This window comes from Silene latifolia, unplaced genomic scaffold (genome assembly GCF_048544455.1).
Source record: "Silene latifolia isolate original U9 population unplaced genomic scaffold, ASM4854445v1 scaffold_75, whole genome shotgun sequence".
NCBI lineage: Eukaryota > Viridiplantae > Streptophyta > Magnoliopsida > Caryophyllales > Caryophyllaceae > Silene > Silene latifolia.
In genome coordinates this window covers 4,705,429-4,717,651 of record NW_027413661.1, presented here as the reverse complement: position 1 = coordinate 4,717,651, position 12,223 = coordinate 4,705,429, and the positions used below count along the sequence as shown (strand labels likewise).

The 12,223-nt window shown below is 38.9% G+C and overlaps 1 non-coding gene and 1 pseudogene across 1 annotated transcript; both read right to left on the bottom strand.

Annotated features, from left to right (window-relative positions):
* LOC141640245 (uncharacterized) overlaps positions 1 to 12,223 on the bottom strand; it is a 199,841-nt pseudogene that overhangs the window by 166,132 nt on the left and 21,486 nt on the right.
* On the bottom strand, positions 9,874 to 9,980 carry LOC141640310 (small nucleolar RNA R71). Its single transcript, XR_012542942.1, has one exon. It is a non-coding gene; the product is annotated as a small nucleolar RNA R71 (small nucleolar RNA).

Sequence of the window (12,223 nt, the reverse complement as noted above, 5' to 3'; positions counted from 1 at the left end):
TCCCACATCAACCAACTAACAGAAGTAGGAACAAACATATATAACTCATTTGCATAGGTACCCCACAACGAAACATTTACTTGATCAAAACCACCATCTACAACTAAGTGCAATATAAACATTAAGATTTTACAATCCTACCCGACTAGAAACATGGTTACGTCCTCGTAACCTCTTTTCAAATTTTCATATACCTATGCAACAAGATCATTATCAACCACACGTGACAGGAAAGAATACATGATAAGAGGTTGCGCATCAACATTAAGGTCGAAACAAGGTTTTATTAAGGAATTAACTGATTGTCAACACGTAACATTTATTACTAGCTCATGCGTAACTTAAAAACACAACATCAACTAAAAGAACAACACGAAAGGAATCATGGTTTACACGGTTTCACAACTAATAAATTTGATGATCAATTATAGACTATGAACGAATGAGAGCAAAATCAACAAAACAGTTTAAGAACTTCTCACATTTGTAAACATATCACAGAAATAGATCTACCACTACTATCTATCACAATCACAGGATCTTATTGACATGTCCATACAACCCCTTACTCACTCACTGGTTTAGGTCACGAATTAGGTCGATGAATTTAAGCAATCAACGACATACTCAAAATTCATATCTTAAATTATAAAAATTGTTTGCACGATATCAATTCTGAAAACATGTTTCCCAATAAAAGTAACTACCTATGATCTATGACAACGACAACATTACTTCCATATCACACCTATGTTTCACATTTTAGCAACCATATCATTCAATTGTGTCCAAAGAACTTAGTATAATTCATTTTCAGCAAAACAAGAGATATTGTATAAATAGTTTAAACATATACATTTGCCATCATATACTTTGTAGAACACTAGCTATGATAAAAGATTAGCAACTTGAACAACTTCTCTGATTTGCATGATTGAATAATTAGGCAACTCGTAGGCTCAATTAAATGTAACTATAATGACTATCATTTAAACCAATGCATATCATGTGAATCATCAAAGGGTTATCCCATTATAATTGTCATTATAATTATCATAAACAATCTTATTAAAATATAATTGATAGTGACGACTCGAGAATATAGATATGTCAAATGTCGTGTTATATCAAACAATTTCCTTTATGTCACGCCCATACAATTGCAAGAATCACTTTAGCATTTTATGACAATGTAATAACGAACATGTTCAATGAGGAATAACGACGCTGTTTATTATCATGTTATAGGCTTAGGTCCAACTGAAATAACTTAATGTGATGAAGGTAATAAATACAACTATGGGCACACAACTCATATGAAAGACATTAGAACTCAGATGCATCCTACATGTGTGAACATTTGAACGTACTCATTATTACCATCCATGTGTAAACATTTAAACATAATTATTATAAAAATTCATGCGATTATATTAGAACAATCAAATTATCATTTAACGCCATCGACTTTACCACGATATGACACTGTAGTTTTATATTTATATATATCCGACCTCTATGCAAATATGACGAACACACTAGAGATATTACAACATGCCATATGTAGATAAAATATTCAAACAACTGGACTCGTATCAAATATTTCACCCTCGATTAAAATCAAATTAAGCTATCCAATTTTACTCATACTATCATGCCAACAATGTTATCAACTAAGTTTTAATTCTATCACTGATTAAGATACATAACTACTGAACATGCGTGCTACTATCATCATATAAAACATTATAAATTCACATTATTAAAGCTCATGAATTAACCAACTATTGTATGAAAACTCAACTTAGAATGCACATTTACAAGTCATGATTCACGTTGTGACTTTCAAGGATCACGAATAAATAACCGTTCGATTAAAACTTGATTCATATTATTTTGTAAGATACGGAGAGTTAAAAACACAGGAAAAAAAAGATTAGGTCTAAAGCACAAGAATTCCATTTTAAAAAAAAATTTTACAACTCAGTTGGTCCAAACAAACATGTGACAGCTATTGGTCCAAAACTTGGGTCAGTTTGCAAAACTTATTATTTAATATTGAGACATCAAGATTTTTCGTGGCTTATTAATTTGAAACGTATACGACTCTTTTGATCGGTGGAGTTGGAATTATGCAAAAATTATTAATACAATTTAAATGAGAATTTTATAAAATCTTTGGTCAAACATCACTGCACAGGAACTCTCTAACCATAGCTCACTAAAATATTTATTACTCCTAATCTGTATATCATATAAGCATGAAACCGACGCCAAATGAACACTAACTCACAAGACTACCTCTCATAAAATTTTTATCCGTAGGCAATAAACAGAGAAGAAATGGCAGTAAGGTCAATTAAAGAGTAACACCAACCAAAACGAGTTTTATCACTATGTCATTCATTTCTATGTCCCAATTCTTATAACTATACTATCGATACTAATCCATCCCGACTTAAATCTCACAATGTACATTTCGTAACCTCTATCCCGTAGAATCCCTTCGCATCTCGATCTACTCCGTACGTCTAAATCACGATTGCTATGACTAAAAACATGCAATTCAACAGTGTTTCTAATTACTATCACAATACTATACTAGCATGGCTTCGGGATCACATAACCGCATATTACTAGGCATAGTAGTACAATCAACACATCATTCAACTTCCAACTAGGTACTATCATCGACTCGCAATTATTTTCATATTCACGGCTACCACAACACTTCATTGATTATTAACCTGAACTCGAAAATTTTATTTCTCATTTCTACAACATCATATGCTCACGTCATCATTCATACAAAATACTTGACGTAGCGTTGTCACCAGAATGGTTAGAATATATGGATCGCAAGGTATACATTACTCGATTATGCAATAATCAATGTATCAATCGATTAACACTTAGACAACGATGTAGGAATTTCATGCTCTACCTCAAGCCACTTTGCTACCCTTTCTCTCATATACACTCGGGGTTTCCGGGTCAAATCGAGAGGGCCGGGCTGTTCGGTGTGAGGGGGCCCCTAACTCATACCTTACCTTAGTGTGCTCCTAACAGTTCTATCCCGGGTTCATTTTAATTAGACACATCCTATGTTCATTGGGCTCATTGGTTTAGGCACGAGGATCGTTCGCTCGATACCACTTTGTAACACCCCATTTATTTAAGGGCCGAACTAGGACTCCTCGGATAATTGACGGTGTTACCATCTCGAAACCCGAGGCGATAGATAACAAAGGAAAGAAACACAATACTTTATTAAATGCTTATAGTGAGATTACAACTGGAATTAAAACAAAGTCTCCAAAATATGACCAAAAGATGAAGTCTGATAAAACTACTAGTAAGACTAAGGTGGGCTAGGCACTAAGTCCGTCATCCAAGCTCTCTTCCCGGCCAGCTCCTATCGGTCTCGAAATACCACAATCCGCTCCCCATAATTGGATCATCACAGGCGTACGAATACACGGGTCGGTCACCGCGAAGGCTGAGTAGGAAAACAATTAAACAACAAAATATAATATGCATGATCCTCCGTCACCTCCATCTCCATCTCAACTCGTATCTCATATCTCATTTCTCATATCTCATAACCCGGACAACCCAACCATACCGATCCCCGGTAGACTATATATATCGACCGTAGCCGATCTGCCCACTCGCTTGTGAGGACACCAGGGCAAGTCTGCGAGAACCCGCCCGGGCCTTATCACAACATCACATCGTATCTCAACATCGTCACCACCACATCGTCCTCCAACTCCAATGCATATGAAATGCTCAACGATAATTAATGCAATGCAATATGTATATAAATCACCGAATCGATAAATCATAAAGTCATGCCAATTACCCGATGTTGTGATATCATACTCAATACGATCAAATCAATCAATCACCTTCCCGAATATAAATGATAACGTAATTCAACCACCATGAAACAAGTCAACACAATTCGATTAATAACGATAATAGGACAAGTGTATTTCCCTACCTCAAAGTGCCAAAGAAATCCAATTAAGTAGTTTAAGCGATCCAAACATAAAGCAATGAATTTGATTATCGATCCATCACGAATTCGTCACCTAAAACAATTATAATAATATAAATACTAACTACTAAATATAGAGATCTCCCAAAATAGAAACTTTCCCGATATAGTAACTTTCCATTTTAACCAGTCCCGACTCAAAGTAATTAATTATGATTAATTATTATTTTATTTTAAATACTCGGAACTAAACCCAAATGATATTTAAAGGATTAAACGAATTATGCTTTTAAGAAAACCCGCATCAACATTTGAACAATTCAACAACCCGACTCAAAACCCGTCTTTAATCGTTTACTTAACTCGGGAATTAAATTAATTAATTAAGCATGCGATAACTTAACGGATTCTAAAGATTAAACAATGACAAAAACCCGATTCAATCACTAAAATAACCCGTCACCAACACCACCCCTTCACTCTCACCCACGCACCACCACCGGCCACCACAAGGCCGTGTCAACCGCCATCTCAAACACCCACTCTGCCCCAGCCACCAACGGCCACTCCCACTGGGGTCGACGGCCGCCGGCGAGGTGAACCACGGCCGTCTTTTGGCCTGGTTCACAGTCGTGCCTCACCAAACACCCCTGTTCTCGCCCAAACCACCACCGCAGCTAACAACCATCACCTGCCAACTCACCACTGCCCTGCTCTCCGTCAGCCCGTGAACCCAGACGTCATGGCACCACCATTTCGACCTCCCCCGAGTCCATGGTGGTGCCACCCCAATATAGTCGTGTAAACCGCCTGAAAACCCATATTATAAACCCGTTTCATCACCCCTATCGCTGCCGCCTTTCACAACCACCATTACCACCCAACACCACCCTAACCACCACCATAACACTCGTCCCTTACCACCCATTACCAATACCCCATCAACAACTACTATCCTCACCTCTCTAAGTCACGAAACAATCACCAAAAACCCGACATCAAATATGAAAAACAGAGGGAGGGTTGAACTCCTTACCTTCCTGCCGCCATAGCTGCCACCACGGCCACCCTAGGTCGTCGACAATGGTCCCTTGCTCGTCCTTGCTGTGCCGTCAACCACCTATGCTCTCTCTCTCTCTCTCGTTTTGCGTGAGGGTGAAGTTTGAGATGAGGAAAGGAGGGAGGCGGCTGAGTTTAGAGGGAGGCGGGTTGAGGGATTAGGGTAGGTAGTCTTTAGGATTAATTAGGGTTAGGGTTAGGGTTAATTGGGCTGAAACTGTATTGGGCCAGCTCAAATGGGTCACTGTTTAATTGTTTAGCTCACCTTTCGAATTCCTTTTAAACCCGTCTTTATTAACTTGCGATAGTTTAACTAATTATCGACTCAACTATTTTCCCGACATAATTGTGATATAAAATGTATAATAATTAATATAAAATAATATCCGTTTAATTAATTATATTATATAAAAATACGGGGTATTACAATTTGCATCTTAGATCAAATCACGGATATATTACACGTGAATAATAAGAAATTAAAGGTTGGTGACAAAGATCAAACTTATCTATGGCATTGTTGAATGGGACACATAAATGAAAAACGTGTAAAGAAACTCGTCGAGAATGGGACTATTCCCGCATTCGATTTTTCTACATTTGGCACGTGTGAATCATTTCTCATCGGCAAAATGACTCGAATTTCCTTCAAAGGTGTTGGAATGCGCGCTAGTGACCTATTAGGACTCATACATACTGATGTATGTGGACCTATGTCAATTACCGCTAGAGATGGCTATAGATATTTTATCACTTTCACGGACGATTTGAGTAGATACGGATATGTCTACTTAATGAAGCATAAAAGTGAGTCCTTTGAAAAATTCAAGGAATACCAGAATAAGGTTGAGAACCAACTGGGAAGAAAGGTTAAAGCACTCCGTTCAGATCGGGGTGGCGAATATCTTTCAAATGAGTTTGATCAACACCTTAAAGACTGTGGAATCGTTTTACAGTTAACTCCACCTGGAACACCTCAATAAAATGGTGTGTCCGAACTGAGAAATCGAACATTACTTGATATGGTTCGATCCATGATGAGTCACACGGTAGTACCTGATTCATTATGGGGTTTTGCTCTTTTGTCAGCTGCTCTTATACTTAACCGAAGTCCGTCTAAAGCTGTCGACAAGACTCCATATGAAATGTGGAAGGGAGCGGTCCCTAACTTGTCCTTTATACGGGTTTGGAGCTGCGAGGCTTATGTCAAGTGGAGACACGAGGATAAGCTCGGCCCGCGATCGGTCAAGACATACTTTATTGGTTATCCAAAAGGAATGTTTGGTCATTACTTCTATTCGCCTACCGAACATCGAGTTTTTGTTGCGGCTAGTGCAAAGTTCTTAGAGAAAGAATTTCTCGAGAACAAGACAAGTAATAGAACCTTTGAGCTGTCGGAGATTCAAGAACCAACAACCGAGGAACAGATGGAGGAAGTTGTTTATTCAACTGATGTTACGGTTAATATTCCTCAGGAACCTAGGAGGTCGGGTAGAGTCTCTAATCCTCCAGACAGATACATTGGTATGGTCGAGGAGAATGACGTTTTGCTCCTAGAGAGGAATGAACCCGCTACCTATATAGGTGCCATGACCTGTTCCGACTCAAAGCCATGGCTTGAAGCCATGCAATCCGAGATGGACTCCATGTATGAGAATGACGTATGGGATCTTGTTGATTTACCTAATAAGGTAAAACCTCTACAGTGCAAATGGCTTTACAAAATAAAGCATTCTGTAGACGGGTAACCAGATACCTATAAGGCACGACTAGTGGCAAAAGGTTTCACTCAAGTGCACGGATTGCATTATGATGAAATTTCTGCACCCGTAGTTATGCTGCGTTCCATTCGGATTATCTTAGCGATCGCCGCTTTTCATGACTATGAAATTTGGCAAATGGATGTGAAAACCGCCTTCTTAAACGGTTATTTTGAGGAGGAGTTGTACATGGTGCAACCCGAAGGTTTCATAGATCCTGAAAATCCTAAGAAAGTGTGCAAGTTTAAGCGTTCCATTTATGGACTTAAGCAAGCTTCTCGGAGTTGGAATCATCGTTTCGACCAGGTGACAAAAGAGTATGGTTTCACTCGATCGGTCGAGGAACCATGCTTATATATCAAGTCGAGTGGGAGCAAGATTGTTTTCTTGATATTGTATGTCGATGACATACTCTTGATTGGGAATGACATTTCTCTCTTATCTTCGGTAAAAGGATGGTTGAAGAACCATTTCCAGATGAAAGATCTGGGTGAGGCACAACGCATATTGGGAATCCTATCTATTGAGATAGATCACGTTATCACTGAGTCAGGAGTCTTATTTAGATAAGATTCTTGAAAGGTTCAGCATGACTGATGTGACCATAATTAGAGCATATTTAGTCCCCGAATTAGCCTTGTTCCCATGCTTTTTAGTGCATATTTTGGGTCATTTATTTTCTTTAGTTCTTTGTTTTGCATATTCTTTGAGGTTTTGTGTCCTTGGTAGGAAAGGAGTGCAAACCTTGCATTTTCATGGCAAAATGAGACTAAATTGATTGAATTCAATGACCAAGCATCAAGGAGAGACAAGATTAGAAGGCCTTTGTACATATTATAGTAGATGGGCAATGATGAGGAAAGATCCTTGCATCCCCAAGGAAATCCCCAAGGATTTTATGAAGAAAAGGGAAGAAAAGAAGAAGAAACAAGATCGAGCGAAAGAATCCGTGCGGATTGTCCTGAAGACGCCCGTCCCCAGCACCACAATCCGTGCGTCTTCTCCCAAAGACGCCCAGGCAGCAGCTACCAGAAGACGCCCGTCTTCTCCCAAAGACGCCCGGGCAGAGACCATCGAATCCGGCCGTCCCGTGCCTAAGACGCACGGATTCCAAGACAGCACAACTTCGTTTCTTCAAGCTTCAAGAAAGATGCCCATCCTTCTAAAAATACCGGCGTTTCCTTAAGTAGGGACTTAATCGTCATTTAAGCCCTTAGTTAACCCTAATGCATCCACCTAATTTCCACTATAAATACCCCATTAGTCTAATTGGAAGAACATGTTCTTCTTAGCAATCTTTAGTGTAGTTAATATCAATCAAATCTCTCTTTAGTTTTGTAATCAACAATTAATCAAGTTTTAATACAAGTTTTATTTCCTTAATCTCTCTTTTGTTCATCCTTTATTTTGGGTAATTGAAGATTACTTGGGTTATTATTGGGAGATTGACAACCTCTCAATCAAGCATCAAGTACTTCTTTTATTCTTGCTTTATTATTGGAATCATTAGTAGGTATAATTCTCTTAATCCCTTTTTAATTATTGTTAATTACTTTCATTTATTCATCATGTTTCACTTTGTTAGTATGATTGACAACCTTGCTAGCATGTTCAACATGATAATGAGTGAGTAGTCACCTAGCTAGGGTTAATGGGTAATTAGGGGAAACTAACATGGGGAATGATTCATGCTTAAATTAATATGCTTTCATCGTTTATTTGCTTGCTTGTTTTGATCTCAACTCATGCACATGTTATGTTTGATGAAATGCGAGCCTATGAATCCTTGCATTTTTTACCCATCACCTATCTTTTCAATGAGACTTGTAAGACATAAACCAACTCGAGTCTCATTAGACCATGCATGTTGTTGAGTAGGGAAGATTAAGTCGACTTGTAAGTGTTGTACAATCTAATCGATTCGGCTCCGGGACCCAAACTTTCCTAGGATTGTAAGATATAACCCAACTCAATCCATCACAACAATAATTGCTTGCTTATAATTTGAGAACATGTTTGTATGATCAATTCCCATGATTCACCTATGACCCCTTGACACCGTAGTGCTTTTTATCAATTGTTTACAACCCTTTTAATTCATCTTGCTTGTTTATTTTCATTGCTATTTAGTTTAGTGACCTTCTACATCAACCCCAATTGTGACACCCCTAAGACACCACTAGTTGCAATAGAAATCTCATCTCAATTCCCGTCCCTTGGGAGCCGACCTTTACTTGCCTCTTTACTAATTGTAGAGTTGTTTGTGAAGTTATAAATTGTGTTTTGGTCTAGGTGCTCCTAACGACAAGTTACCGAAAAGATTGTCTCCGACCAAAAATGGCGCCGTTGCCGGGGACGGTGTTAACTTGATTTAGATTTTCTTATATTGTTATTAGTTGTGTCTTTCTTTGCCTTGGGGAAGTAAAACTCCTCAAGGTTTGTTCTAATTGTTTTCGAGTTGTTTGATATTTTGCATGTCTAGAAGGTCACAAGGTGATTTGTTACCTTTTGATCGTGAAATTGAAAGAACTTTGACAACCAATAGAAGACTTGCTAGGAGAAATTTGAGAGGTATTGGTGAGGTTGTAGATATTCAACCAACTATTGAGTTCATCAACCCTTTTGCAAGAGAAGGTGAGGAGAACCCAAGACAAAATACAACACAAAATCAACCCACAATGCCTAAGTTTTCATCACATTCCGTACCCACCGAGGAGAACCTACCCAATGGTACTCCCACACCACAACATCTAACCGGAAATTTTATTGCCAAATCCGCATTTATCCAATTAGTCGAAAGAAGCCAATTTGGGGAGGATGCCTAGTGAAGACCCTCATTCTCATATGGAAACCTTTTGTGACTATTGTGATGCGATTTCTCAAACCGGTATAACTCAAGACCAAATTCGATGGGTCTTATTTCCTTTTTCTCTAATTGGCACCGCGAAACAATGGTTGAAAGGCCTTGATAAGGCTACTCTCGGAATTGATTCTTGGAAGAAGTTGGCTCTAGCTTTCTACAAAAAGTTCTATCCACCGGAAAAGACTAACATGCTAAGAGCTCAAATTACGGGTTGTAAGCAAAGGGATGAAGAATCTTTGTATGAAGCTTGGGAGCGGTTCAAGGGAATTTGTCGCTCATGTCCTCACCATGGACTTAGCGAGTGGTTCTTGGTACAACAATTTTGGAACGGTCTATATGAAGATTCAAGGAACATTCTCAACATGGGATCAAATGGAATGTTCACCGAAGTTGATGACAATCAAACTTGGAACAAGATTGAGGAAATGGCGGTCCATAACTCACAATATAGTAGACCTCGCAAGGCTACTAGAGGAGGAAAGCATGAAGTGGACTCCATTACTCAATTGGGTGCTCAACTTAGTGCTCACATTGACACAATCAATTTGAAGTTTGAAAAAGCTATGGCTAGACTTGAAGAAGCCTCAAAATCACCAAAGCATCATGTTAATGCCATGACGGCATCTTCATCAATCCCAAGTGGGATATGTGAGAATTGTGGAACTTTGGGACATGACCAAAAAGAATGTAGGGGAACAAATGAACAAGTGAATGCTTTCCAAGCATACAAGAGTGGTACCCCTTATTCCAACTATTACAATGAAAACACCAAATTCCATCCAAATCTCTCATACAAAAGCCAAAATGTTGAAAACCCTCAAATAACATACACCCCACCACCCATGAGAAACCAAAATCAAAGACCCTTTTACAACCAAAACCAAGGTTACCAAAATCAAACTCCATACAATCAACAAAATGACCAAGGTTTCGATGTTCAAAAAGCGGTCCTCCAAATGCAAAAGAATAAACAAGAATTTTTCACTCAAATGCAAAAAGATAGTCAAGCAAAGGAAATCACCATCAACAAGATCCTAGCTCACACCAAAATGTTGGAAACCTAATTGACTCAACTAGCATATTCAAGCTCACAAAGACAAAAGGGGCATATACCACCTCAAAGTAATCCCCCAAGACATGAAACGGTTAGTGCCATTCACTTGAGAAGTGGTACAAGGTATGAAGCACCAAAGAAGTAAGTTGAGGATGAAGTTGTGGAAGCTAGTGACAAGGAAGAAATTGTGCAAAACTCCAAGGATGGAGAACCATCAAAAGAAGAAATTTCAAAGAAAAATGAAGACAAGGTCAAGGAGAAGGAGCCCATTGTGATTAGACTTCCTTTTCCAAGTCGTCAGGCCAAGCCCAAATTTGATGACCAACTTGGAAAATTTATAGAAATTGTGAAGAATTTGGAAGTCTCGATTACTTTCACGGAATTAATCAATCACGTGTCGGCCTATGCAAAATACATGAAAGACATCCTCACAAAGAAGAAGTCGATTCGGAAGCTTGAGACTATCGCCTTCACTAAGGTGAGTAGTGCAATACTACAAGGGAGTTCACCTCTAAAACTCAAGGATCCGGGAAGCTTCTCAATACCGTGTACCATTGGCGACACCACGATCAACAAAGCCTTATGTGATCTAGGGGCTAGTGTGAGTGTTATGTCGTACTCGGTGAGTAAAATGTTGGGGATGGGAGAGCTTAAATGCACCAATATCACACTCCAAATGGCCGATACATCGACGAAGACACCATTAGGGATATGGGAAGATGTTCCCGTAAGAGTTGGGAAATTTTTCATCCCGGTGGACTTTGTCATTGTTGACATGGAAGAAGACTCCAACATTCCAATCATCCTAGGAAGACCTTTCTTACACACCGCGGGTGCGGTGATTGATGTGAAACATGGAGAGCTCACTCTAGAAGTGGGAGATGAGAGTATAACTTTTAATCTTGACAAGACTATGAGAGCTCCACGTTTGCATGAACCATGTTTTATGATTGATCATTATAGCCGGAAGGATGATAGGAAGAAGTCGGAACTCCAATGGAAGAAGAAAATTGAAGATGCTCCATTCAAAGAGGAAGTGAATTGTAACAAAGAGAGCTTGCAAAGCTCATCAAAGTCAAGCAAAGAAGAAGAAGATGGATTCATTGGCCAAGACAAGAAATTGGGAGAGTTGTCTCTATCAACTCAAGTGATCTTTAGTGATCAAGTGGATGAAGTTTGTGGTCTTTGGGACGACGAGTTTGAAGGGATTTTTAATCCCTACATTGGCAATGCTATCCATCAAGACGGACAACAAGGGCAAAGGTCTATTGAAGATCCTTATCACGATAATGAACAAGCTTTTGATTACTTCTTCAAGGTGTTGAGCAACATCAACAACACCTTGGACATGCCCCCATGACAATCTCACTAAGAGTGAGAGTTTGGTGGAGTCCTCCCTAAACCACCATTTGTAACTATTTCTAACTCCCTAACTCGCATTTCAATTCTTGTATTGCATTTTTGTTATTCTTGGATTTTTATAC